We start from the raw sequence: 24,453 nt of genomic DNA on the forward strand, positions 1-24,453 counted from the left end.
CTTAGTTGCTCCGTGGCACGCGGGATCTTCCCAGACCAGGGCTCGAACCCGTGTCCCCTGCATTGGCAGGCAGATTCTTAACCACTGCGCCACCAGGGAAGCCCCAACTCAAATGTTTTCAAAGCACCTCGTGATTGTCAATAGAAAGCATGATTATACTGTCAATGCTCTGATACTGTGTGTCTTCAAATCCCCCATTGCTGACAGATCACAGGCACTCAATCACTGTTTTTGAAGGTACAAATGCAGTATTTCTGTATTCGTTATTGGCACAGACGTATGTGTTCAGTGCGTTCGCCTATATTGTTAGTTACCTTCACGTAGGTGTGTATCTCGCCTTCCTTCCTTGAGGGCAGGACCACTGTCCTGTTCTTGTTTCCTGTTCTATCCTGCAAGCAACACCCGCTTTCGGCGTCCCCAAACCTTCAGTAGAGAATATTACACACAGCAGTTTTGGAGAGTAAAGGAGGAGGGGGCTGCATCTCTGAGGCAAGAGGTCCGGAGGGTGTTCTTGAGCCACGAGACGTGCACAAGTGAGAAGGAGAAGTAGGGAATTACATCCTTCCTTGCTCCAGAATCCTAGCACTTAGGAGAGAGCCCTGGGTGTCTCACCACATATGAGATGGGGGGTGAGAGTCGTTTTATTCACTTATTAAAGGACAGAGTGACCCTACTGGGCCAGAAGACTTGACTTCATTCAGGCTACATATTGGCCGCTGCTTATTTGGGGTTATAACCCTTTAATAGGCAGCGTGACTAGTTCCGGAAACCCTCCTGCCCGTCGCGTTGCCTTCTACCTCAACACTTGTCACACACCTGTCGTATGACTTGGTTCTGATTCCTGTTCATTTGCCTGGAAACTATGTCCTTCCCAGAGGAAACAAACCTAAAGGACTTTTTTTTTTTTTTTAATGTTTTATTTTATTTATTTACTTGGCTGCGCCGGGTCTTAGTTGCAGCATGTGGGATCTAGTTCCCTGACCAGGGATCGAACTCCGGCCCCCTGCATTGGGAGTGTGGAGTCTTAACTACTGGACCACCAGGGAAGTCCCCTAAATGACTTTTGAATAAACTATAATGGAAAAGAAGAATATGAGGAGAATATATATATGTATAACTGAGTCACTTAGCCATAAAGTGGAAATTAACACAACATTGTAAATCAACTACACTTCAATAAAATTAAAAAAAAAAAAGACAAAGGAAATCTTGTTTTGCTTTCACTTTGACTTGGCCCAAGGGTCAGTGGTGGACATGGTGGCTAGTTTATCGTGGCCCCCTGGGTTCAACGGGTGTCTGGCTCCACCCTTAAGGGCAGTTTTTTTTTTGTTTTTTGTTTTCTAAAGGGCCAGTTTTAAATGATGACTAAACAACATCAGAACAAAACTTCTGGGTCTCAAAATTCTGACATATTTTAGAAATGGGTAGGAAATTTAAATCATCAGTAAAGGGAATGAACAAGAGGGTTCTGAACCATGGAGGCCTGTTTTACACTGACAGCAGCAGGCTGTTTTTACTTCCCCATTCTTTTTTTCTCTCTCTCTTTCTCTCCTTTTCTCCTTCCCATTTACCGAGTAATAAGAAAAACTGATGTCGATAAAAGTTTTCCTCTTATCTCATCTGATTGATCAGTATGTTTTCTCTCCTGATCAGCGAGTCTTGTGGGGTTTTTGCTGCAAAAACCCTTTTCCCATCAGTTTGTTCTAAAATGCTGCATTCTCTTGCGCTTAGGCCAGGATAGGGGTATTGTTCCAGTCTACATAGGCGGAGAAGTAGCGCTGATCTCATTTCGACAGTAAACAATTGATAACTTCAGAAGTACCTCTTAAAATCAAGACTCCTCCTAATAAAACATCCTTTAAAAATTCTTTTCAGTTGCAGAACGGGGAATTAGCCAGCCTCTGTACCGCTCAGGCCTATCCTGGGCTCAGCTCTGAAACACCACCTTTCTCCCCGCCAAATGCACAGAACTGGGGATGCAGGTGCATGGCCAAGGCGTTTGCTCAAAGGTGAGAAGCCATGGACCCTGCCTTCAACGCAGTGTAGAACCAGATGACTTGGGAAGGACCTCGGGTTTCCTCTCTGCTCCGTTTCCTGCATGGAGCTCACCAGAGCACAACGAGAGCAAATAGCTTTGAAACTGAGGTGCTTACGGAAGTTCCAAGTGTGACGCCCCACGTGGAGTATATTTCCTAGAAAAGAAAGCCCAACTGCCGACCACTGGCCAGAGTGAAGAGCCCCAGCCTTTCTGATGTGGCCGCGCCAAACATTTCCATTTCCTGGTGGTTTAACGGTGGTGTATTCTTTCCCTGTTTCTAGGGCTGACGAATTCCGCCGCCGTCTTTGCTGCCTGCAGGATGCGGACCACAGCAGATTTCTCACAGGGGACCTTGCTCCCATTACCGTGAGTATGGGACTGTGTTCCGTTTAAGACTTAGAGTCTGACTGTGGTCAGAAGAGAAAAGCACATCTGATTCTTGTTGGAGGGATTGTTATCAGCTTAATACCAGTTAATAGTGAAGTGTGAGCTCTTCCTCGGCTATTAATCTGTAAAACCTTAAACTTGTGCTCCTTGAACTCTTTTTTTCGGACATATAGTCATCCTGCCACCCAGAGAATCGGAGAAATTGTCATTGTTGTTAAGGTAAAGAAGGCTCTCTTGGGTATATGCGGTATTTTTTTTTTTTTGGCTGCGTTGGGTCTTCGTTGCTGCGCGCGGGCTTTCTGTAGTTGCGCCAAGCGGGGGCTACTCTTCGCTGCGGTGCGTGGCTTCTCATTGCGGTGGCTTCTCTTGTTGCAGAGCACGGGCTCTAGGCGCGCGGGCTTCAGTAGTTGCGGCTCGCGGGCTCTAGAACGCAGGCTCAGTAGTTGTGGCGTATGGGCTTAGTTGCTCAACAGCATGTGGGATCTTCCTGGACCAGGGCTCGAACCCGTGTCGCCTGCACTGGCAGGCGGATTCTTAACCACTGCGCCACCAGGGAAGCCCTAGGCAGTATTTTTTTGTTATGTGTGTGTGTGTAAATGTAATCCTTCCTCACCTAGTGTAAACTATTTTCCACGGCATCTATGTAAGGCCCACAGCCCTTAATTTTAAAATATTGTGGCATATTTTAGTGGAGTCTAACAGATCAATTTCTTGCTGAAAATCAGAATTTCCTGCTGAAAATCCGAAAGGAAGCCCTCCCTTTACTCTATCACCCACTGGAACGCATGGCGCGCATGGCAACGGCCAGGTCTGTTTGGTGTCCCAGAATCGTGCTGGCTTTTTGCATAAGTGAACACAGACCCCCAGCTTAAAATGCCTAAGCTTGTCTCAATTCAGGGGTAAAATTCCGGTCCTCTGACCAGTGTCTGGCTGCCTGGGTTCAGACACCACCCGTAGACCACACGTGTGATGGGAAGTAAAATTTTTCATGACTCCAAGAGGTTGCTCTGGAGATTGAACAAGGAAAAGAACTTAAAAAAAAAAAAACCCCATTTCCCCTTTATTTACAGAAACTAGTGTTAGAGGAACCCTGGCTAAGGGCAAACGCTCAGTTGAGGGGTTTTCCAAGTGGCGTTAAAGGGTAGAGGCCAGAAGAGTGGGCTGATAATTGGGCAGACCACCGTAATAAAATCTGGGATGTGGAAAAGCAGGTCTGGTGCTTAGTTTAGGGTCCACGTGAGAGCAAAGCTCATCTGAGGCAGAGAATCAGTTAGGATGACTTTAGTGTCAGCAACCAGCAGCCAGTGAGGAGAGGGAAAGTGCCTGAGGGGGAAGGTGGATTGAAAAGGTACCAACAGGTTGGGCCCAAAGGGATGAACTTGGCCTTCTCCATGTCAGGGGATGACACACCTTTGAGGACAGCTTTGTCAGTGGGTGTTATGGCCCCACTAATTCATCCAGCGGGCACTAATTCAGCAGCTGCTGCATGCCAGGCTCTACGTTAGGCACCAAGACAAGACCCTTACCTTCCTAGGACTTACCTTGTCGTGGGCAGCAGGACGTTGACTAAATACATGCACTTGGGTTGTGAGTTTTGACGAGGATCAGGAAGGAAATGAACACGGGGAGCTTCTCTGAATTGGGGAAAAGGGTAGAACAAAGGAGTCTTTCCTGAGGAAGTGACGTCTGAGCTCAGGCGTGAAGAATGAGTAAGAGCAACTTGTGCAGGTCATGGAAGAAGGAACTCTTCACAGAGAGACGGGCGAGGGGAAGAGCGTCAGGTGCGCGTCAGGTGTGCGGCTGGGGCACAGCAAGTGGGCAGGGAGGATGCCAGATAGGGTCCTCAGGTTGGATGGGGATGAGGCCCCATGGGGCTTGTAAGTTCTGCTAAAATGCTATGATTTCAGTCTACGTGAAATGGAAACTTCCAAAAGCTTTTTAAGAAGGGAGGGGCATGCTCCAGCTTGAGTTTCTAAAAGCTTCCTCTGCTCTCTAAGGAGAATGCTTGGAAGGGACAAGAATAGGAGGGGGTGACAGGCGGAGACGATGCTATAAGGATGGGGGTGGGGCTGAGGAGACAGGGTGACGATGGCTTAGGCTTAGGGCTACACACGTGTTCCTGCACGTCTGCCCTCACCTTGATTTAACTTCCTGCAGCACCTCTGTGCTGGGATTGCAATAGGGAAGAACCTTTCTTATTCTGTTATGAGTTAATCACTAAAGGGATGTTGCCGATAAGCTTAAATTCCACACAATGGCCCATCTCAGACCCCTGCCTCCGAGAGATGAAGGTAAATGAGCATTCAGCTAAAACACCTGTGTTTAGCTCCCAGGGAACCTCCTGAGCAGGCCCACCTGTGAATGACTGCACGAGGGAGAAATTAACACCTCCCCTCCGGAGGCTGCCGGGAACCAGGAAGTGCTTGGCTTTAGTCCCGCCCCTTGTAGTATAAAAGGAGCCTGAATGCTGGCGCAGGCAAGACGGTTCTTTGGGGCACGAGCCCACCATCTTCTCGGTCTGCTGGCTTTCTGGATCAAGTCGCTACTCCTTTAACAGGATCTGGAGGATGCAATATGCCAACCACCCACATGCTGAGTAGAGGAGAGACGACAGGCCCCGGTCCATCATCTGGGTGGCCAGTGAGTGAAGAGTTTCCTTCCTTTGTGCTGAGCCATTGCCCATGGGGATCACTGCCCTCTCGCCCACGTTCCTTTTAGAACAGAGGCACACAGAGAATGCCTTTGGATGGTGGATCCTTTTTCCACTGGGCACTGCTTGAGCTGCTTCTTGGCTTATTACACCTTTTTACCCATCACCTTTCCAGGAACCAGCCACCTTTCACACCATTTTGCAGGCTAGCAGGTGTGTGTGTGGTTTCCCAGTGCCCACAGTTTGGCCCCCTCCTTCCACCAGGGTTCCCTTACAGTATTGACCCAGAGAAGCCCCCCCAAATTCCACAGTAAGAACTTGAAGTTCAAGGCAGGGAGAAGACAGAGCAGGGCTGTGAAAATACCCTCTAATAGTAGGAGAAATGTGAATGAAAAACACTTACCAGGAGATGCCTTTTATAGCATCTACATTATTACACTAACAGAAGTAAATTGTATTTTGATTGTGGCCGGTTGAAAACCACATCCTACACGTATGAGGTATATAATCAGCCTAATCAGTTGCTGATCCCAGGACAATTTCATCCCAGTGTACAGGGAGAGTGCAAATAACATAGAGTTTATTCCATTCTTCTTAGTAATTTAAATGTCACTTTGTTAAATGAACTTGAAGACAGATTTGCATTACTTGAATGCAGGGTTTCCAATAATAACGTAACACTTTTTTTCTTCTGGTACGAAGGGAATGGCTTCATATAAAAAGTAAGTGGTTAAATTCAAAACATTTTCCCAAAGGAGTGTCTTTGAGTGCTATGATTTTTAAATTTTGGGAGGGTTTCTGGTGTCAACTCTAAAGTCTCAGTATATGTGCCAATGACTAAGCTATTGTCTCTCAACCTACTTGTCTGTGTGTTGCTCTATGATCCCAGGGCTGGGACTGTGCAAAGCGGACTTGAACTTTGCCAGCTGCTTCCCTGATAGACGCTGCCAGCAGGGGGTGCTTTGGAGGCAGAAGGGGGATGGCTCCCCTCCCCAGCCTGGCCTGTCTCTTCATTCAGGGAGCTAGGGTTCGTCCAAGTGGTGGCAGTTGAATGTGGTTTGTCCAGCGCTCACAGAACCTGCTTTATCTCACCCCATCAGAGAGATGCAGCTGGGTTCCAGCTCAGCGGAGTCTCTTCTTCAAGCTCCCACACTTACATCATCTCAACCTCCAGTCCTGCAATTGTTCCCTCCATGATACCTTAGTGTCCCTTTTTGCCTTTACAGTTGCTCAATATCTAGGTAGCGGTCGAATTATCTCTGTTAAATAGCCGATGTGTTTTCGGTCTCCTGGCGGTGCGGCCGCCGCGAGGGACTGACCTCTGCGGGGCTTCCGGATCTCAGCCTCTTTCTGAGTTCAAGGCTGCGTTGCTCAGGCTCGGGGTAGCTGGGATGTAAGCACCACAGTCCCATGAGTTGGAGGTGCACTTGCCCGCGGGGGGCCTCTGGTCCTGCCCGACTTTGCTTTACACTGAACAGGCTGACAGATTCCATGCAATAGAAGCATTGGGGGCACGATAGAAATAGAAGCCATACAAGTAGCATTTGCCAATTTTTCCAGCTGGACGCTGCTGAGAATTCTTACATAGGAGAATAAAGAGATTTCTTTTCCTAAAGGGAGCTGCTAACAGAAAAGAAATTTAAGCTCTGGGTCTGAGGGACTGTGGCTTAAAGCCCTGAGATGCCTTTTAGAAGCTGTTGTGTTTCTTGTAGCCAGAGTTGCACCCTGGGACTCGGGAACTGCGCCCAGCTGTGCAGTCTTCTCCTTCTTCATCTGTAAACACTCTGACAGCGGAGTGCGAAGAGGAGCTTATAAAAAACCGCCTGAGGAAAAGAATCTGAGAAAGAATTGATAGGTCTATACGTATAACTGAATCACTTTGCTGCATACCTGAAACTAACACAACATTGTAAATCCACTAGACTTCAATATAAAATAAAAAATTAAAAAATATAATCAATGACAACTTCTTAAATAAGCGATTAGTCTAAATAAAGAGATGTGGGGTAAAACAACAACAACAAAAAACACCTGACCCGCAGCACGGAGGTGGGGTCAGAAAGCCACGGTGTCTGTTTCTGGCTCTACTATTTATAAGCTGGGTGATCATGGGCCAGGCGTGTCCCAGCTTCCTCATCTCAAAGCACGCAAAGGTGACTCCTGCCCCGGATGGCGGTTTTGAGAATTAAACGAGATCACATTTGTAAAGCGGTGGGCCAGGGCTTGCACCCCATAAGTGGCAGTCTCCAGCCAGCATCCGCTCCCCTCCCCTAAGCCCTCACTGGGCTGACCCCTCCTCAAGACAAAGCCACCGGGCTGGGGTGAGGAGGGGGTGCCGACTCGCCTTGTGAGAGGGTTCCCGGTGGTCCTTGGCTTGCAGGGTGTAGCTTCGCCCCCTTCCCCAGTCAAACGTCCACACGGTCCCGTAACGGACAGAACCAAGACCTTCATGTCACAGCTTACAGAGCAAGTTTCACGTCCCACCTGGCTTGCGACACTTACGCATTTCTTTGCCTCCCCTGAGACGTGAGGAAGCTACAGGGCAGCGCGGCAGAGAATTTAATCAGCCCGAGCTTCCGCCTCCAGGCAGCCCTGACCGCCCTCTTCATGTGGGCTGAGACTTTGTGCTTCGGGACGATGGCACCTTCTCTGGGCATTTCAGAGATCTCCACGCCTCCCATGCATCCTTGGTGTCACCTGGAAACAGGTCAGTCCCTCCTGATCTGGTCCACAGAGCCCCTGAACCAGTGCTTTAAAGAAAACTCAGATCAACTCCGTCTCCTGCTTAGTCCTTCAATGACCCCGCCCACTGCCTGTAAGATAGTAGTTAAGCTTCCGTCTGACCTTCAGAGGTGTGCCCGCCATCGGTTGCATCTCTGGCAGCCATGCCCTCGTGTCGTTGGCCCTGAGCTGACAGCAAGCCTTTCAAGGCGCAGACGTAAGAATCTTTGCAGCTTTGCTCTTGTTCTCTTGGAGCACCCACTCTGGCGGAAGACATCTGCCACGTGCAAAGTCCAGCCACCCGACGCCACCGTCCTGTGGGGATGGCAGAGGTAGCCGCGTGGCAGGGCCCTGAGGCCACACGGAGAGGAAGAGAGACCACCAGGCCGTGACCCCGCCAGGCCTTCAGGGGACTGCAGCCTCTGCTGCCTACTGACTGCCATGCATGAGGGACCCAGGGAGAAGAGCAGAAACCCCTGAAGCTGCAGCTGCAGGGCTGGGGCAGCATCTCTCTCTGTGTGATGTCTGAGGGCTGCATCGCGTGCTCTCCAGGTGGGCTGCCTTGGGCTTCCTCCAAACATGGAGTCAGCATCCGAGAGCAAGCCACCTAAGGGCCCAGAAGTGAAGCTGCCCGTTCCTGAAGGCTTGGAAGCGGGCACAGGGTCACTTCTGCCGTATTCTATTGGTCAAGCTGTCCCAGAGCCCAGGCTCCAGGCTGGGGGACACAGATCTCCTCTCTCGATAGGAGACATCTCCAAGGATTCAGGGGCCACGTTTATAAACTGCTACAGTCTGATAGCTGGTCACAGATTATTTCTGTTTCTCTCAGGTGCAAAATATACTCGCTGCTCCCCTCTTGACACACTCGTACCACTGTGGGCATCACACCCTTTTAATTAATTGTTTACGTGTGTGCCTGCCCTCTGGACTTCCGTCAGCAGAGACAGGGTGTCTCATTCTTCTCTGGACCCCTCATGGCTGATAGGCTTATGACCCAGCATATAACATATATCCAGTGAAGGCTGAACCACCGTAAATTACACTGTAGACACGTACAGTAAACAGATTGTAACCCACATAAATTTAGAAAGGAGAATATCAGCTAATGGTTGGATTAAATACTGTATTTAATTACATATTTCCCAGATAGATCTCTCCCTCTTTTCAATTCATTATGATCATCTGGAAAATTAAAAATAAGTCTGAAAAAATTTGGAAGTAGAACTGGAACTAGCAGAAGGCTTAAGTCTTGCTAGGTGAGCAAATAATTATATTAATATTCATTATCTTGTCCCACCTGCTCATGTTTTGTCTTTATTTTTGCCTCCCTTTTCTACTGAGCTGGGCCAGGGTGACAGCAAGAGTCAGAAAGGCCCAGCCCCTGGTATGACCTTAACCACCAGCTTCTACATCACTCTTCATCCCTCATCAGAAGTATGGATTTGGGAGTAACACACTACTATATATAAAATAGATAAACAACAAGGACCTACTGTAGAGCACAGGGAACTCTACTCAATATTTTGTAATGACCTATAGTGGAAAAGAATATGAAAAAGAATATATAGGACTTCCCTGGCGGTCCAGTGGTTAAAACTCCATGCTTCCACTGCAGGAGGTGAGGGTTCGATCCCTAGTCAGGGAAGCTCCACATGCCACACGGTGAGGCCAAAAGAAAATTACTAAAAAAAAAAAAATGTATATATATATATATACACACACACACACACACACACACACACACACACACACACACACATACACATATAACTGAATCACTTTGCTGTACACCTGACAGACAACACTGTAAATCAACTATACTTCAGTAAAAAATAAAAAATTCAGGCAGAAAAAAAGAAGTACTTTGATCTCACACGTAGGAGGTGCAAACCAAGGCAGAAGGTCAGTCCTGGCCCTCAGCCATCATGGACAAGGGGGAGGGAAGGAATATGAGGAGAAGGAGGGGGGAGAACTTTGATTCAGATTAAACAAAGCAAAACACAACCCGGGAGACATCCCAGTGGCACTGGGTCTTTCCTAAACTGGCAGCAAAGGGGACCCAGCAGGGAGTTTTGAAGCCTGCATGTTGTGATGCCAGCCTCATATTTATAACCTGGAGGGGGCACCCGCCTCAGTCCGTCCACGCGGGACCTGGGGCAGGGTGGTGTCCCAGGAGATGGCTCCTGCAGGGAGGCAAGGGTCCGGCGATGAGGACCCAGGGAGGGCCGAGGGAGAAAACCATTCATTCATTCTCTCACGAACAGGTATTTACGTGCAGCCCACTGTGTGCCAGACGCAGGAATAGGATGGAGCAAAGACAGCCGGGCTTTCCATGCCTGGAGAACTTGCCTGGCAGTGAGGGGCACATGATGAGGGTTGTAGTTAAAACCCACACGCTGCTTGTGTTGTGGGGAGTTCTGCAGAGGAAACCCACCAGCGCTCTCAGGGAGCTAAGTGGATGGGGCAGCGTTTTAGGCAAGGTGGTCGAGGAAAACCCCCCTGAGGAGGGACCACGTGAGATGGGGGAGGAGACGCAACCTGCAGGCCCGCAAGCTGCAGGAACCCCATGGTCTCCAGGGACGGACGGAGGTGGGCGGGGCCGCACCCTGCAGCCCGTGTGAGCCAGGTTGGAGAATGTGGGGTTTCATTTTAAGTGCCATGGGAAATCACTAAAGGTTTTTTTTTTTTTTTTAATTTTATTGGACTAGAGTTGACTTACAATGTTGTGTTAGTTTCAGGTGTACAGCACAGTGATTCAGTTATACTTATACATATATTCATTCTTTTTCAGATTCTTTTCGCATAGTGGTTATCACAGAATATTTCCTGTGCTATATAATAGGTCCTTGTTGGTTATCTGTCTTATACGTAGTAGTGTGTGTATGTTCATCCCAAGCTCCTGACTTATCCCTCCCCCACGTTTCCCCTTTGGTGACCGTAAGTTTGTTTTTGATATCTGTAAGTCTGTTTCTGTTTTGCTAATAAGTTTATTTGTGTCATTTTTTAAAAATTAGATTCCACATATGAGTGATATCATATGGTATTTGTCCTTCTCTGTCTGACTTACTTCACTTAGTGTGATAATCTCTAGGTCCATCCATGTTGCTGCAAATGGCGTTGTTTCATTCTTTTTTATGGCTGAGTAATATTCCATTGTGTGTGTGTGTATATATATATATATATATATATATATATATATATATATATATATATATATATATATATACCACATCTTTATCCATTCCTCTGCCGATGGACATTTAGGTTACTTCCACGTCTTGGCTGTTGTAAATAGTGCTGCTGTGAACATTGGGGTGCATGTATCTTTTCTAAGCAGAGTTTCCTCCAGATATGTGCCCAGGAGTGGGATGGCTGGATCACATGGTAATTCTATTTTTAGTATTTTAAGGAACCTCCATACCGTTCTCCATAGTGGTTGTACACTAAAGGGGTTTAAACTGGGGAGTAAAATAATTATGCTTTAGGAACCTCCGCCTGGATGCCACGTGGAGTATAGAACCATCAGACTACTGCAGGGTCTTGAGAGGATAGGTAGGAAGCAGCTTAGACACAAAGCTGGCGATGGGGATGGACGGGAGTGGATGGCTGGGAGGTGCATTCTGGCAGCGGGCCCGACAGGACCGACTGAGAGATGGGTGGGGTGAGGGAGGGCGAGAGAGGGCTGAGGAAGACGTTCAGATTTCTTCAGAACTGGGGGTCCTTCACAAGAGCCAGTTCAGGTGGGATCATCTTAAAACGCCTACAGACCTCCAAACGGAAATGTCAAGTCCGCGGTTGGGTACGTGAGCCTGGTGCACAGAGGACAGTTCTGGAGATGCTAGCACAGAGACGTAACCATGTGAGAGCACGGCGCTCGCAGATGCAAGCACGTGGCCGAGGATGGGGGAGGCCTCGGAACCAAGGGTGGGGCCTCCGATGTTGGAAACCGTACAGAGGAGGAGACAATGACAATGGTGAGTTTAGTCCACGTTATCAGTCAGAATCCTGTCTGATGGCAGACTTAGGGCTGGGAAAGTGAGCAGAGCTTCATAAAGTGATTCTTTACAGAGATGCAGGCGAGGTTTAGGAAAAGCAATGAGGGATGGTGGAGCACCTGCGGCTACAGCAGCTGCAGCTTTTCACACCTGCACAGGAAGGGGGAGCCACTGCTGTGTGTGTGTGTGTGTGTGATGGGGCGGATGGGCTCGTGGAAAGTATGAGTGTGAGTGGCTGAATGGAGCGAGCTATCTGACGGGAGTTGTGGCCATTTGTGGGAGACACTGGCTTAGCCAGGAAGATGTTCCTTCACCCTCTGCCCTCCCTCTGCCCTCCAGCCACGGTCCTCTACTGGCTGAGCCCACAGGAGCCAGAAGATGATAGAGCCAGGGATGCAGTACCTAGAGGGCAGCCTCCCTGATCACCGGGCAGGTTGAAGGCTGATGATCTGGAGGGATGAATGGAAGTTTCCCAGCCCAGACCACGCCGGATGCTGTCACATCTGCAGGATTTTCACAGGCCGATCCCATGTGTGTTCTCTACCATAAAGACTCGGGGTCAAAAAAACTACCTGCTCTTCTTGAGGCCCAGGACCTCGTGACAGAAAGGCACCCGCAGGGTTGAGGTCTGTGCCTGCAAAGGCAGTCCTCTGGGAAGCGGGCAAGGGAAAAAAAGAGGGGGGGGACTCATAGATTCAAAGACACTAAAGAGACATATCAGCTAGTTGCAGATTGGACCTGTTTCCATCCTGATCGAAACAAAGTAAGTTTTAATAAAAATTATGAGGCCATGTGGAAAATTTTAATGATGCTTGGGAATTTGATAGTATAAAGGAATCTTTGTTAACTTTGCTACGTGTATTTATTGTTATTATCTTTTAGGGATATATTTTGAAATACTTATGGACAAAATTATGCAATGTCCAGCATTTGCTTTCAAATACTCTGGTGTGGGTTGAGGGCTGATGAGTGAGTGGGGTACAGATTTTTAGCCTTGTGTAGATAATCACTGACGCTGGGTGACGGGTACAGGGGGGCTCATCACATTTCTTTTTCTACTTTTGTATATATTTGACTATTTCCATGATAAAAACTTATACTTAGAAAAAAGAAATATTCTCCTACAAATATTCTTCCATCCACTGTCAGCAAGGCAGATGCATTGCAAGTGTGTTTTTTTCCTTAATAGCATCTGCAGATCTGAATTTATGAATTGGCTGGCCTGGAAAAGGTGCAGTCCATCTAATAGTACTTTCTTTGTAGGAATTACTTGATTGCTGTGTAGATTTCGTCATTTTCCCCCTCCCTTTTTTCATAGATTCATTCATTTGTTAAATAAATAGCTATTGAGCCTCTCCTATGTTCCAGTTAAGTACTTACCCCTGGGAATACAGGAGTGAGGTAACAGGCAAGGGCTGAGCCCTCTTAAAATCTATAGCCCTCGAGTGAGGAGGGCACCGCAGGGTCCAGGGTGGTGCTGGGAAGTTCAGGCTCCTGAAACAGGTCCATGATGTCTCTTCCTATGCAGAACTCAATCTCGACTCAATTGCCAGGTAGAAATGGACCATCAGATCTGAGCTTGCCCAAGTCACATCTCCAATGATGATCAGACAGGGGAGAATATAAAAACGTCCTTTTACAGTTCATCCTGAAACAGATGTTTTCCCGCTCATTTCCCCTCACCAGACGCAGAAGGTTAACTCCTATCACATAAGAAAAGTTGTATCTTTTGCTAAAAGTTGTATCACATGCTAATGTGTCAGGTCGTTTTAACAATCTGATCACAACGAGACCTGGAAATTCAATTACTGGCTTGTATCCTGTGGAAAGAGAACAGAATGGGTATCCAGAGCTTTCTGTTGAGAAACAGAATACAGGCAAAATCAAAATGCCTTCTATATTTAAAATGGATAACCAACAAGGACCTACTGTATAGCACAGGGAACTCTCTCAATATTCTGGAACAACCTAAATGGGAAAAGAAAAATTTGAAAAAGAATAGATACAGGTATGTGTATAACTGAATCACTTTGCTGTACACCTGAAACTAACACAACATTGTTAATCAACTACACTCCAATATAATAAAGTTTTTTAAAATGCCAGACTCTACAACCTTCATGCTTATGACAATGGGTATTTTCATTAAGATTCTGTGTCCAGTGTCACACACATATTCAAGCCTTTACTGCCAGATTAAGCACCCTTTCTTCCCTCTAGACTAGAGACTACAGTTTTTTTTCTTGAGTACATAACTTTCTCTCTGCTCTCTTTTGCTCCCCACCCAGCCGTCTCTCCCCATGTGGAGCCATCTGTCAGGAAATTTTGGTAGGAAACCCTTGTGAATTTGGGAGACAAGGGTCTTCAGATACAGAAACCACAGGAGAGAAGGGGTTGAGGTGATGAAATTGAAGGGAGCTCGTCAACAGCAAGAGAGCAAACGTCCAACCTGTTCCTTTTTCCTTCCGCTCTCTGCCCTTCCCAGACCTCCAATGTCCAAAGCCTGGAGTGTCCGTTCATGGGCTTATCTGCACCCTGAGGTTTGGGATATATGTGTGTCCCAGGGCTTCATGTTGTTCAGTGGATTCAATAGAGGAAAGAACTTTTAAAATACTTTTCTGTCTAAGCAGTTCATGAGCCCTCGGGTGGGCGTCTAGGGAGTGTGCCTGGGGATAACCTGGATGGCACAGGCATGCAAGTGACAACTGATTGTCACCCACCTGGCCACGTCCCACTCCAGGAAGGTTTTCACCACTGAGCAGGTTTAAATCACTTTTATTCGTAGTCACATACTGTGTAGAGAAAGCTTGTATTTGGCCATTTGACTAGAAAGAGGAGCGTCGGGGATATTGCAAAATAATTGTTAATAAGAAGCACAAAATGGCAATGAGTCTGCAAATTCCTCTCAGTAGGATCTGCGTTGATCTGCAGATACCTCCTATTGCACCTGATTGTGTGACTGGTGCTTCAATATTTAATGTTAGAAACATAAAATATATGAAATTTGGCTTTTACTTCACCAGGAATTAAACACATAAAACTATTTCTACAGTCAACGTGTTATTTGCAGAGTTTTTACAAATATTAGTGTGAAATGTTCTCCCTTATTTGTCATTGAGGAAAAAAAAAGCAAAGATTATAAAAAGTCAGTTAATTTTTTAAGAGCAACATGCAAGATTTCTAAATATCGGGCCATGAAATGAATTTTTAATATAAATGACACAGTAATGTGTGGTTAAATTTCAACCTGCATTTTAATATCCATTCAGTCTCCAAGGATGAGAAAATATACCATTTTAAAAGGAATTCACTAATCAATTCTAAAATTGTTAAAGTGAATGAAATATCCTATGTCATCTCTATCTTGATAAGATGAAGATGTGATGTTTTATAGGTAATAATTAAAGATTGTAAAATAGTAACCATAAGATATGGTTTTAAAACAGCGATATAAAATAATTTTTACTTAAAAATCACAAAGCAGTGAAGTTATTTGGAGAAACGAACAAGAGCACACAAGGGGTTATTTATTACCGTCACAGGAGTTTGCAATAAAAAAGAAAAAGGCCTCCGCTTGGTAGGATCTCCACTGAGTGCCCCCTCCTCCAGGTCTTTCCTGGGGGTCTGAAGATGTCAGGGCGTCGGGCACGCCACAGAACTGAATGATCACCAGGGGTGGCTTAGCCGCTGCTGCTTGGAGCTGGCTTTCTGGCCCTCTCGGTGCTCCAGGCATGGTTGAGCAGAAAACCTGTCCTCCTGAGAGATTCTGGGAAGGACGCAGGGTACACGTGGGACTCGGAGGCTCTGCTCGGCTTTGTGGGGAGTGGGCTTTGCACCTCGATGAGCCCACAGGTCAAGCAGGGCCATCAGGCTGCAAAATGGAATCAAGAATGACTTTCTCTGTTGATGAAAAATAACTCGCAAAATGAGTAGGGGAGACATATCTCTTTCCAAATGAATAAAGTGACCTTAGTGAAAAAACCGGAGAGAGCTGTATTTAGTCAACAGGACTGGACTGGTTTTACTTTCTTAGTTTTGACAAAGGTGCCACAGGACTGTGAGTCAGCAGCTTTAGGGGCAGGCAGGTGAAGGGTAGGTGAGGGTTCTCTGGATGACCTTTCTGTAGGTTTAAAATTATTTTAGGGACTTCCTGGTGGCGCAGTGGTTAAGAATCCGCCTGCCAGTGCAGGGGACACGGGTTCGATCCCTGGTCCGGGAAGATCCCACATGCCGCGGAGCAACTAAGCCCGTGCGCCGCAACTACTGAGCCTGTGCGCTAGAGCCCGCGAGCCACAACTACTGAGCCCGCGAGCCACAACTACTGAAGCCCGTGCACCTAGAGCCCGTGCTCCGCAACAAGAGAAGCCACTGCAATGAGAAGCCCGCGCACCGCAAGGAAGAGTAGCCCCTGCTCGCCACAACTAGAGAAAGCCCGCGCGCAGCAACGAAGACCCAACGCAGCCAAAAATAAATAAATTTTAAAAAATATTTTAAAATAAAAGGTTATAAAATGAAGTGCTGAAAATATCCCTTTTACAAGGAGTGCTAGAGATTTTGATGCTGCATGGAGAGTGTTTGCGCAGCTCAGATCCAGCACCTCGCTTGAAACATTTAGTGTGGAAGCACCTTGAAAACCGCACCCAGATGCGGGGCGCACACAGCTCACTCTTCGGGGGGGTGGGGGAACATTCTGGGCCCCGGATCAGGGTGTCCTCATGTAGCCCGTTTGCACCTGGAGTTGCCAGGGCAGTGCCTGCCGCATCTCTTTTATGTCCTAATAATGCCGCCTTTCCGGCCACCCATTGAATCGGGTTCCTACTGCATTTCACACTTGGATTAACTCAATCATGCAAATGATGTCAAGCCTAAAAGAAATCGGGCTGTGGGCAAATAAGAAATGCTAATAAACACTGAAAATACGGCTCAGAGCTGGATTCTCCTTTGTGACACTGCAGCCCGCGGTCCTTAGATTCCTGTGCTCAGGCCGAGCAGGGGTTGGGAGCTGTAAACAGGTTTGAGTTCTAACATAAATAAAAACCACAGGGCTAATTAGACTCCCAAATCTTGATTTCACCTCTTTTGGTGGAATGAACTGCTTCCAACAAGATTAGCAGGATAAAGTTTCCCATGTAAAGCATTCCTTGGAATATTTTTGTTTGTCCTTAGCAAGCGGAGATTTCCAGGGGATGCTTTGTAGGTTTCCTCAGGTTCCTTCCTGTATAAACACCATGATGTCTTGGCCCCAGGGCCCTGGTCTCTCTATTTGGAGGGCCCTCTATCAATCACACTTGTCCAGACCCTAATGGCCTTTGAAGGCCCAGTTAAAACAAAATCTCTTAATTCAGAAAGCTTTCCTGATGGCTTTCAAGAGAAGGGCTTCCTCCCTGCCCTGAGCTCTGCCCTGTTCTGCTGGGTTACCAACATTTACTGTCTTACATCTTATGCTTTTGTGCACATGAAGCTCCTTTCTGCCTGAAATGCAGTTTCCCGGATGGAGCAGCCGTGCCATCAAGGTACCTCCTGCAGATCTACCGTCACAGCTTATCCTCACCATTGTGGGTGGTCAGCAACTATTCTTAGAGGATTTACCGGGAGTTCAGGTGGTGGATGAAGAAAGGACCACAGTAGTGGAGGCCGATAGAGTCCCTCATCCTGTTCTGTTCACATGATTTGGTTTCAATTCTCCCCAGGCAGAGAACATTAGGCAAAGAAAGGGACCCACTGTGTATGCTTCTAAACAAAAACCAGGGAATTCCCTGGCGGTCCAGTGGTTAGGGCTCCACGCTCTCACTGCAGGGGCCGGGGTTTGTTCCCTGGTCGGGGAACTAAGATCCCGCAAACCGCGTAGTGCAGCCAAAAAAAAAAAAAAAACCACCCCAAATTTTTAAAATTATTTATTTTATTTACTTATTTTTGGCTGCGTTGGGTCTTCATTGCCCCACGCAGGCCTTCTCTAGTTGTGGGGAGCAGAGGCTACTCTTCATTGCAGAGCACAGGCTTCTCATTGCAGTGGCTTCTCTTGTTGCGGAGCATGGGCTCTAGGCGCGCGGGCTTCAGTAGTTGTGGCATGCAGGCTCAGTAGTTGTGGCTCGTGGGCTGTAGAGCGCAGGCTCAGTAGCTGTGGCTCGTGGGCTGTAGAGCGCAGGCTCAGTAGTTGTGGCGCACGGGCTTAGTTGCTCCGTGGCATGTGGCATCTTCCCGGACCAGGGCTCGAACCCGTGTCCCCTGCATTGCCAGGAGGATTCTTAACCACGGCGCCACCAGGGAAGTCCACACACCAACTTTAAAAAGAACCAGATGTGCACAAGGAGGCGCTGGGCCCCCCCGGAGACCCTCGGAGGCATGATTCCTGCCAATCCCGGTCTCCAGGGGGTGAACGCCACACGCAGAGGTTCAAGTGTGACCCCTGCTCCCTCCTGACTCCTCACTCTGGTCGGCACCGGCCTCGCTCCAGGGTTCACCTACTTTGCTTTAAAGCTGTTGACCTCAGGCTGCCTTCACAGGAAACTTCCTGTGTCCAGGAACATGAACTAGGTTTAAGCTTATTGAACACAGACACTACACTCAAAACTTCTCTGTATCATTCACAGCACCCAGCCCAGAATGGAGCTCAAAATGATGAGTTGAAGAATTGCCCCCACCAGTGGAATAAGTTGACCTATCTGGACCTCTCTCCATCTTTTCTCCCTTCCTTCACCTCACATGCCCATGACCTGTCGCTGGAGAACGCAGCGTGGAGAGAGCACAGCTTGGAGTGAGCAGTGCCGTCCGTAAAGATGACGATGAGGTCACGAGTAACAATTTTTTTAAAGTTGAGATCTAGTTGATTCACAATGTTGTGTTAGTTTCAGGTGTACAGCGAAGTGATCCTGTTATACATATGTATACATATTTATTCTTCCTCAGATTCTTTTCCACTATAGGTTATGATAAGATATTGAATATAGTTCCCTGTGCTATACAGTAGGTCCTTGTTGGTTATCTATTTATGTACATAGTAGTGTGTATACATTAATCCCAAACTCCTAATTTATCCCCCCCTTCCCCTTTGGTTCCCCTTTGGTAACCATAAATTTATTTTCTATGTCTGTGAGTCTATTTCAGTTTTGTAAATAAGTTCATTTTTGTTGTATTTTAGATTCCACATGTAAGTGATACCATATGATGTTTACTTTTCTCTGTCTGACTTACTTCACTTAGTATGATAATCTCTAGGTCCATGCATGTTGCTGCAAATGGCATTATTTCATTTGTTTTTATGGTTGAGTAGTATTCCATTGTATACACGTACCACATCTTCTTTGTCCATTCAGCTGTCGATGGACATTCAGGTTGCTTCCATGTGTTAGTTATTGTGAATAATGCTGTTATGAACATAAGGGTGCATGTGTCTTTTCGAATTAGAGTTTACTAGCAACAATTTTGAGAATAACTTTTACTGAGGGCTTCCTATGGGCCAGGTGCTGTGCTTAAGTGACTGACACGCATTATCTCATTTAATCCTTCTGACATCCTGTGGGGCAGGAGCTAAATTATTGTCTTTATGCCTCGTACACACAAGGAATCTGGGAGAGTCAGAAGTGTGACTTCAGACCCCAAGCCCCAAATCAGCAGGAAAAACTGTTTCTCCTGGTCCTGTGGTCCTTCTCACCAGGAAGGCTGCATTGGGCACAGAGGCAAGGCTCTGAACATACATTTTCTTAAACATGATCATTGTTTTCGACAGGAGGACTGGAATGCCACCGGTCCCTTCCCCTGGCTTGATGTAAAGAGCCTCACCTCCATCTCTGGGGAGGCGACTGATGCCTGGGGATTACTTCCCGGAGGACTTCGTTTCTGTGACCACATGCAGATGTCAGGAGTCTGCAGAGTTCATCCGAGGATCTATCTCCAAGAGCCGTGATTTTCATAAAAGAGCCATAATAGTAGACTTCATGCCACATTCATTTTTACCTTTCTGCCCCTCTATGAGAAATACTGTCAATAAAACTCTCCACCATAATCCTTTTCATCTTAAGCCCACTCACTTATACTTAATGTCCACCAAAGTAGGTGGGTTAAAAGTAGCCTCTTGTTCTCTCCCCTTCAAGGTGATTGGCACCCCTTTCCATTCCAAATGAGAGAGAAAACCAAAGCTCAGCTGTGAACCCCTTCCAGAGGCTTGTTGGAGCCGCACACACACCCCTGACAGATACAACAGGGATTAATGAGCCGTGACCAGAAGTTTGATTTTTCTGTCAAGCGCTCCCATCCGTTTTTAATAAACAGAAGAACAACATAAACTCCATTGCCTGCTCTGCACGGCTTCCACCGAGCGGGTTGCTCCTGGCACCATGAGTGCTGAGCTGAGTTGTGATTCTAAACAACCGACAAATGCTTTTACGAGCCCCTTTGGTCGGCTACTCTGGCGACTGGCTCTGCTCCCCCCGACCCACTTCTTTGCCTCTGTTCAATATGGGCCTCTCCGTGCTTTGCCAGGGGAAACCGTCAAGTGTAATATCACATTTACAACTAAATGGCTTCAATTTATTGTCACCGGTGTAAAAATGCCAAAATACCCACTGTTTTCCCTTTAAGCCACGCTGTGTGCTCTTTTGCAGAAGGCTGTCTCCTGCAAGTTCTGGATTTGGAGCCAAGACACAGAGAACTTAAGTAGCAGATGGTGGGAACCAGGTACAGTGGCGGGGCGACACCTGACATCATGGCATGCATCCTCTGTTTGGATGAAGCTGTATTTTGTGTCCGTGTGATATCTATTCTTACCAAAAATACTGCTTACCAGAACTTGCTTTTGTCCACATTCACCAAAAAATTGCGTTGCTCAGAAAAGGAGACGTCTGTGTTGTAAAAATGATTATGAGTTCAGCATGTAGTTCTTTCTTTTTCTTTTTGGTTTTGCAAAACACACTAGGATTTATGTGGGGCATTTGCTTCTTTATTCCCCAAGATAGTTGCTGAAAAAGACTGGCTGCCTTAAACCCAAGTGACCACAGGATGTCACCAGTGTTCCATGAAAATTCCACCGAAAGGGCATTTACCTGGTAATGCAAAACTTGTTTCTTAAAGAAGAAAGGTCAGAGCACACACGTGTGGTCACACCTACAATTTCAAATAAAATCTGGGTTTGCAGAGGCTGCCTTGGCTTCATCACGTGAAATCAAAGCCAATCTGAACCTCAACTGTCCTTGAGGAAGACGTGCCACCTACTAGTAAACCAGTAAACTTAACAGCCCAGAGCTGCTATTTAATTGTCCCTGAAGAGAAGTCACCCTGAGGTGGAGTTAATAACCAATACCAGATCTTCTTTTTTTTCCCCCTCACTTTAATTTTCTTTGAAAGCTTCCTGCTCAAGCAATGTGGTGGCCAATAGCTAATGGAATTATGTGCTGCTCAGATACCTTCCTCGGACTGGGACATTTAGCAAATCCCCAAAGAAGAGTCTAAAAGAGCCCGGAAGAGGAAAAATTCAAAAGGAACATGAATAGAATCTAAAGTTACCAAGGGAAGAAATTTCAAAATGGAAATTAGTTAAATAACGAGACTGATCCTCTCTTGCACTGAGGCAGGAGGGACACAGCTGTGGTGCCAGGGGCAGTTATGGACAAGGTGTTGGCTGAGAGGTGAACACAGTGGGAAACCCAGGGCCCATCGGTCACTGAAAACGAGGCAGCAAAGTGAGGGACTCTACGGAAGACATACAGGTGATGGGATGGGGGGAGCCAAGCCAGCAGGAGACCAAGGCAGAGCCCCAGCTTCCTTCCTGGTGCGGAGGAACCCGGTTCAGGAAGATTCCTGTTGGTTTATGGTATCAGAGCCTCACTGAGTTGAGTCAACAAGTGTCTCATCCTCACTGGTTCCACGGGCGTCATCGTAGTAGTCACCGTTGTTTGACTGTAACCGCCTACAGTCTGAGGGAGTCCGTTCTTTTCGGAGAAGCGGTCAGAAGACCCACACCGCTTCATCCTAGGGATGGTCCATCGGGAGTTTGGATGGAGCGCGTCGCCCAGCCTTTCGTTTGTGTGCCCGTGTGTACAGATCTGAACCGCTGTGATTTGTGACAACTTAATGCAGGCAGTGCTTTTCCTGGTATGGAGGCTGCTATGGGCGGAACGTGTCCCCCTGCCTGCCCTGCTCCCCAATTCATATGTTCAATTTCTAACCCCCAGGGCCGCAGACTGTGACCGTGTTTGGAGACGGGGTCTTTCGGGAGGTGATAAGTTAAGATGAGGTCACTAGGTGGGCCCTAGTCCAATAGGGCTGGTGTGCTTATAAGGAGAGGTTAGGACGCAGACAGGCACGGGGAGAAGACCCTGTGAAGACACAGGGAGAAGACAGGAGAACCAGCTCTGCCCACACCTGGTCTCAGACTCCCAGCCTCCAGATCTGTGAGGACGTACATTTCTGTGGTTTAATTCCCCCCCCTCCCCCGCAGTCTGTGGTCATTTGTCATGGCAGCTGTAGCAAACCAATACAGGGGCTAAAATATCTCAGCGTGGCAACATTAGTTGTGTAATTCTGATGACAGTCTCTTTGGTTAAACGCAGCTGCTACTGTAATCACAACGGCCCACACCAGCTGAGAACTTGGTGAGTGCTGGGTAGTTTACCAAGGGGATTACACACGTCAGTCGTGTAATCACCACGGCAGCCGTCGGAGGCTGTCATCCCCACTTTTCAGATGAGAACACTGAGGTGAGGGGTCCTGCCCCGTGGGACTCCGGGCCCCACACACCACCTCTACTGAAGGTGCTCCATCTTGCAAACCATGGGGAGGAAGGATCCCAGAAAGGGGGCTTGGGAGTAGGGAGGTTGCGGTGTTTTCTTCATAGTCCTGTCTTTGATCCACGAATTTCCAACAGACCATTTTAACCCTGTGTGGGGAGTTTTGAATAGGATACAGCTGCCCCAGGAAGCGCGTGGGTTACCCAGAGTCAAGCTGGATGCCCGTTCTTTGAATCACAGAGTGGCCTTCCTCCCCTTTTAGGGCACACTCACATCCACAGTTGGTACCTTCCAAGTTACCTAACCCCACCAGTTCCCGTGAATTGCACTGAAAGGCCAGGCTGGCAGGAGTGACCGGGCGCAGGTGACGTTTAGTGAGTGGGGTCGGACCCTGGGGCGCAGACTCAGATGCTGGCGAATCCAGGGTTCACGTGGAATTAGAGCGCTGGGGAGCCCGATGGGCCCCGTAAGCCCTCGGGTCCATTTAACTGAATTCATGGCTCTGTTGCAGCGTGGACTGTGGATGCTGTTAAGGCCTCCACCTCCCCAGACACAAGCTTCCCCACTGGGCCCTTGGGCTCCGTCTACACGGCAGATTCTTAGCGCCCCCGGAAGGGCCGTGAGCCCCTCCTTCAGCTGCCGTGGAAGCTGGGCCTGTAACTTGCCTGGGTTTGCACAGTGAGGGGCTGGACCAGCCCAGAGGCTGGCTTGTCTCGTGGTCAGTGCCTCATGCAAATATCCGGATTTATTTTTAAAAAGAAAAGAAAAAAAAAGATAAGCTGATAAGTAATTGCTCTCACCACGGAGGAATTTGTTGCCTAAGAAGAGATTCACCGTGGAGGCTCCTTTAAATAGGAAGCTCCCTTGGTCCTGGAAATACGATTGGCTTTACAGAAATTCAGTTTACAAGCCTTTAAAACGCACCTATTTTGTAAAGCGACAGGGGCACCCAGGGACTCAGCACACACCAAGTGGGTTCAATAATCACCCCCGGGAGGGTAGCTGAGGGAGGGGTCACGGGCACCTGGGGAAGGGCTGTGCTCCACGGGTCTTGAATTTGAGGGGAGCTGTGCTGAGCGCCCCACGGGCATCATGCCGCAAATCTTATCACAGCCTGGTGAGCTGAGAACGAAGACTGTCCCCATTTCACAGGTTGGGAAACTGAGGCACGGAAAGAATATGCAACTGGCGTGGGGTCAGGTCCCTCACGGACCCAAAGCACTATGAGCTTCAGAAGAAAACAGAGACATTAGCTTAACTGTGAACTTGGAATTAAAAAAATAAAAAACCGGCAGCTAGACATTCACTGACTCAAAAATAGAGAACACATTGACCTTCTGCTTTTGAAATTGTTTAGTAACGGGAAGCTGGTTTCAAACTTGACTTGGCAGAGTTTGGAGGAAGACAGGCTTATTTTTAAAAGGCACTCGAGGTGTTTTCAAGGCAACGCCATCAGTCTGACGTGGGAGGGAAGAGATGTGAAGGAGGTGTCTTTAAACATCTTATAACTAATTTGTGTAGAAAGTAAAATATCAAGAAAATCCACATCGTTTTGATAATTGTAGAGTATTACCCCCTTTTTAAGGATTAGGAAAAATATTCAGGCCATTATTTGTTCAACTCAACCATTTAATTATGTGAATGTCTTTTTCAAAATATCCTACTAGGGTCTCAGCGGATACGTGTGAGTGTTCTGCGCCATGACTTCTGTATAATAATAATAAGTGAAAAGTAAACACAATTTGGTGCTTAAATAGCTTTCCTCTTTTCCTCGGCCATCCGGGCCTTCACTTAATTTAATTACTCTGTTCGCTGCTGGGGCATCCCCCCTCTCTGTGATGCTTTGGGATGCTGGAGATGTCCCACGTGCAAAGGTGCAGTCCGTGTGACACTGGGCACTGGATCCTGAGGTTGAGGTGCAATCTTTCTGGACACATACTT

At 47.5% G+C, this 24,453-nt stretch overlaps 1 long non-coding RNA gene across 4 annotated transcripts in view; it reads left to right on the forward strand.

The window, feature by feature from the left end:
- The window catches only part of LOC309643595, a 103,875-nt gene that overhangs the window by 36,658 nt on the left and 42,764 nt on the right, over positions 1-24,453 (forward strand). Inside the window, exons 2-4 of one of the 4 annotated variants that reach the window (XR_014253885.1) lie at positions 2,320-2,404; positions 18,382-18,578; positions 19,518-20,379. This is a non-coding gene — a long non-coding RNA (uncharacterized lncRNA). The other 3 variants (XR_014253882.1, XR_014253883.1, XR_014253884.1) reach the window with 3 other exon arrangements.

The sequence above is a fragment of the Balaenoptera physalus genome, assembly GCF_965194825.1.
Source record: "Balaenoptera physalus genome assembly, chromosome: 15".
Classification (NCBI taxonomy): Eukaryota; Metazoa; Chordata; class Mammalia; order Artiodactyla; family Balaenopteridae; genus Balaenoptera; species Balaenoptera physalus.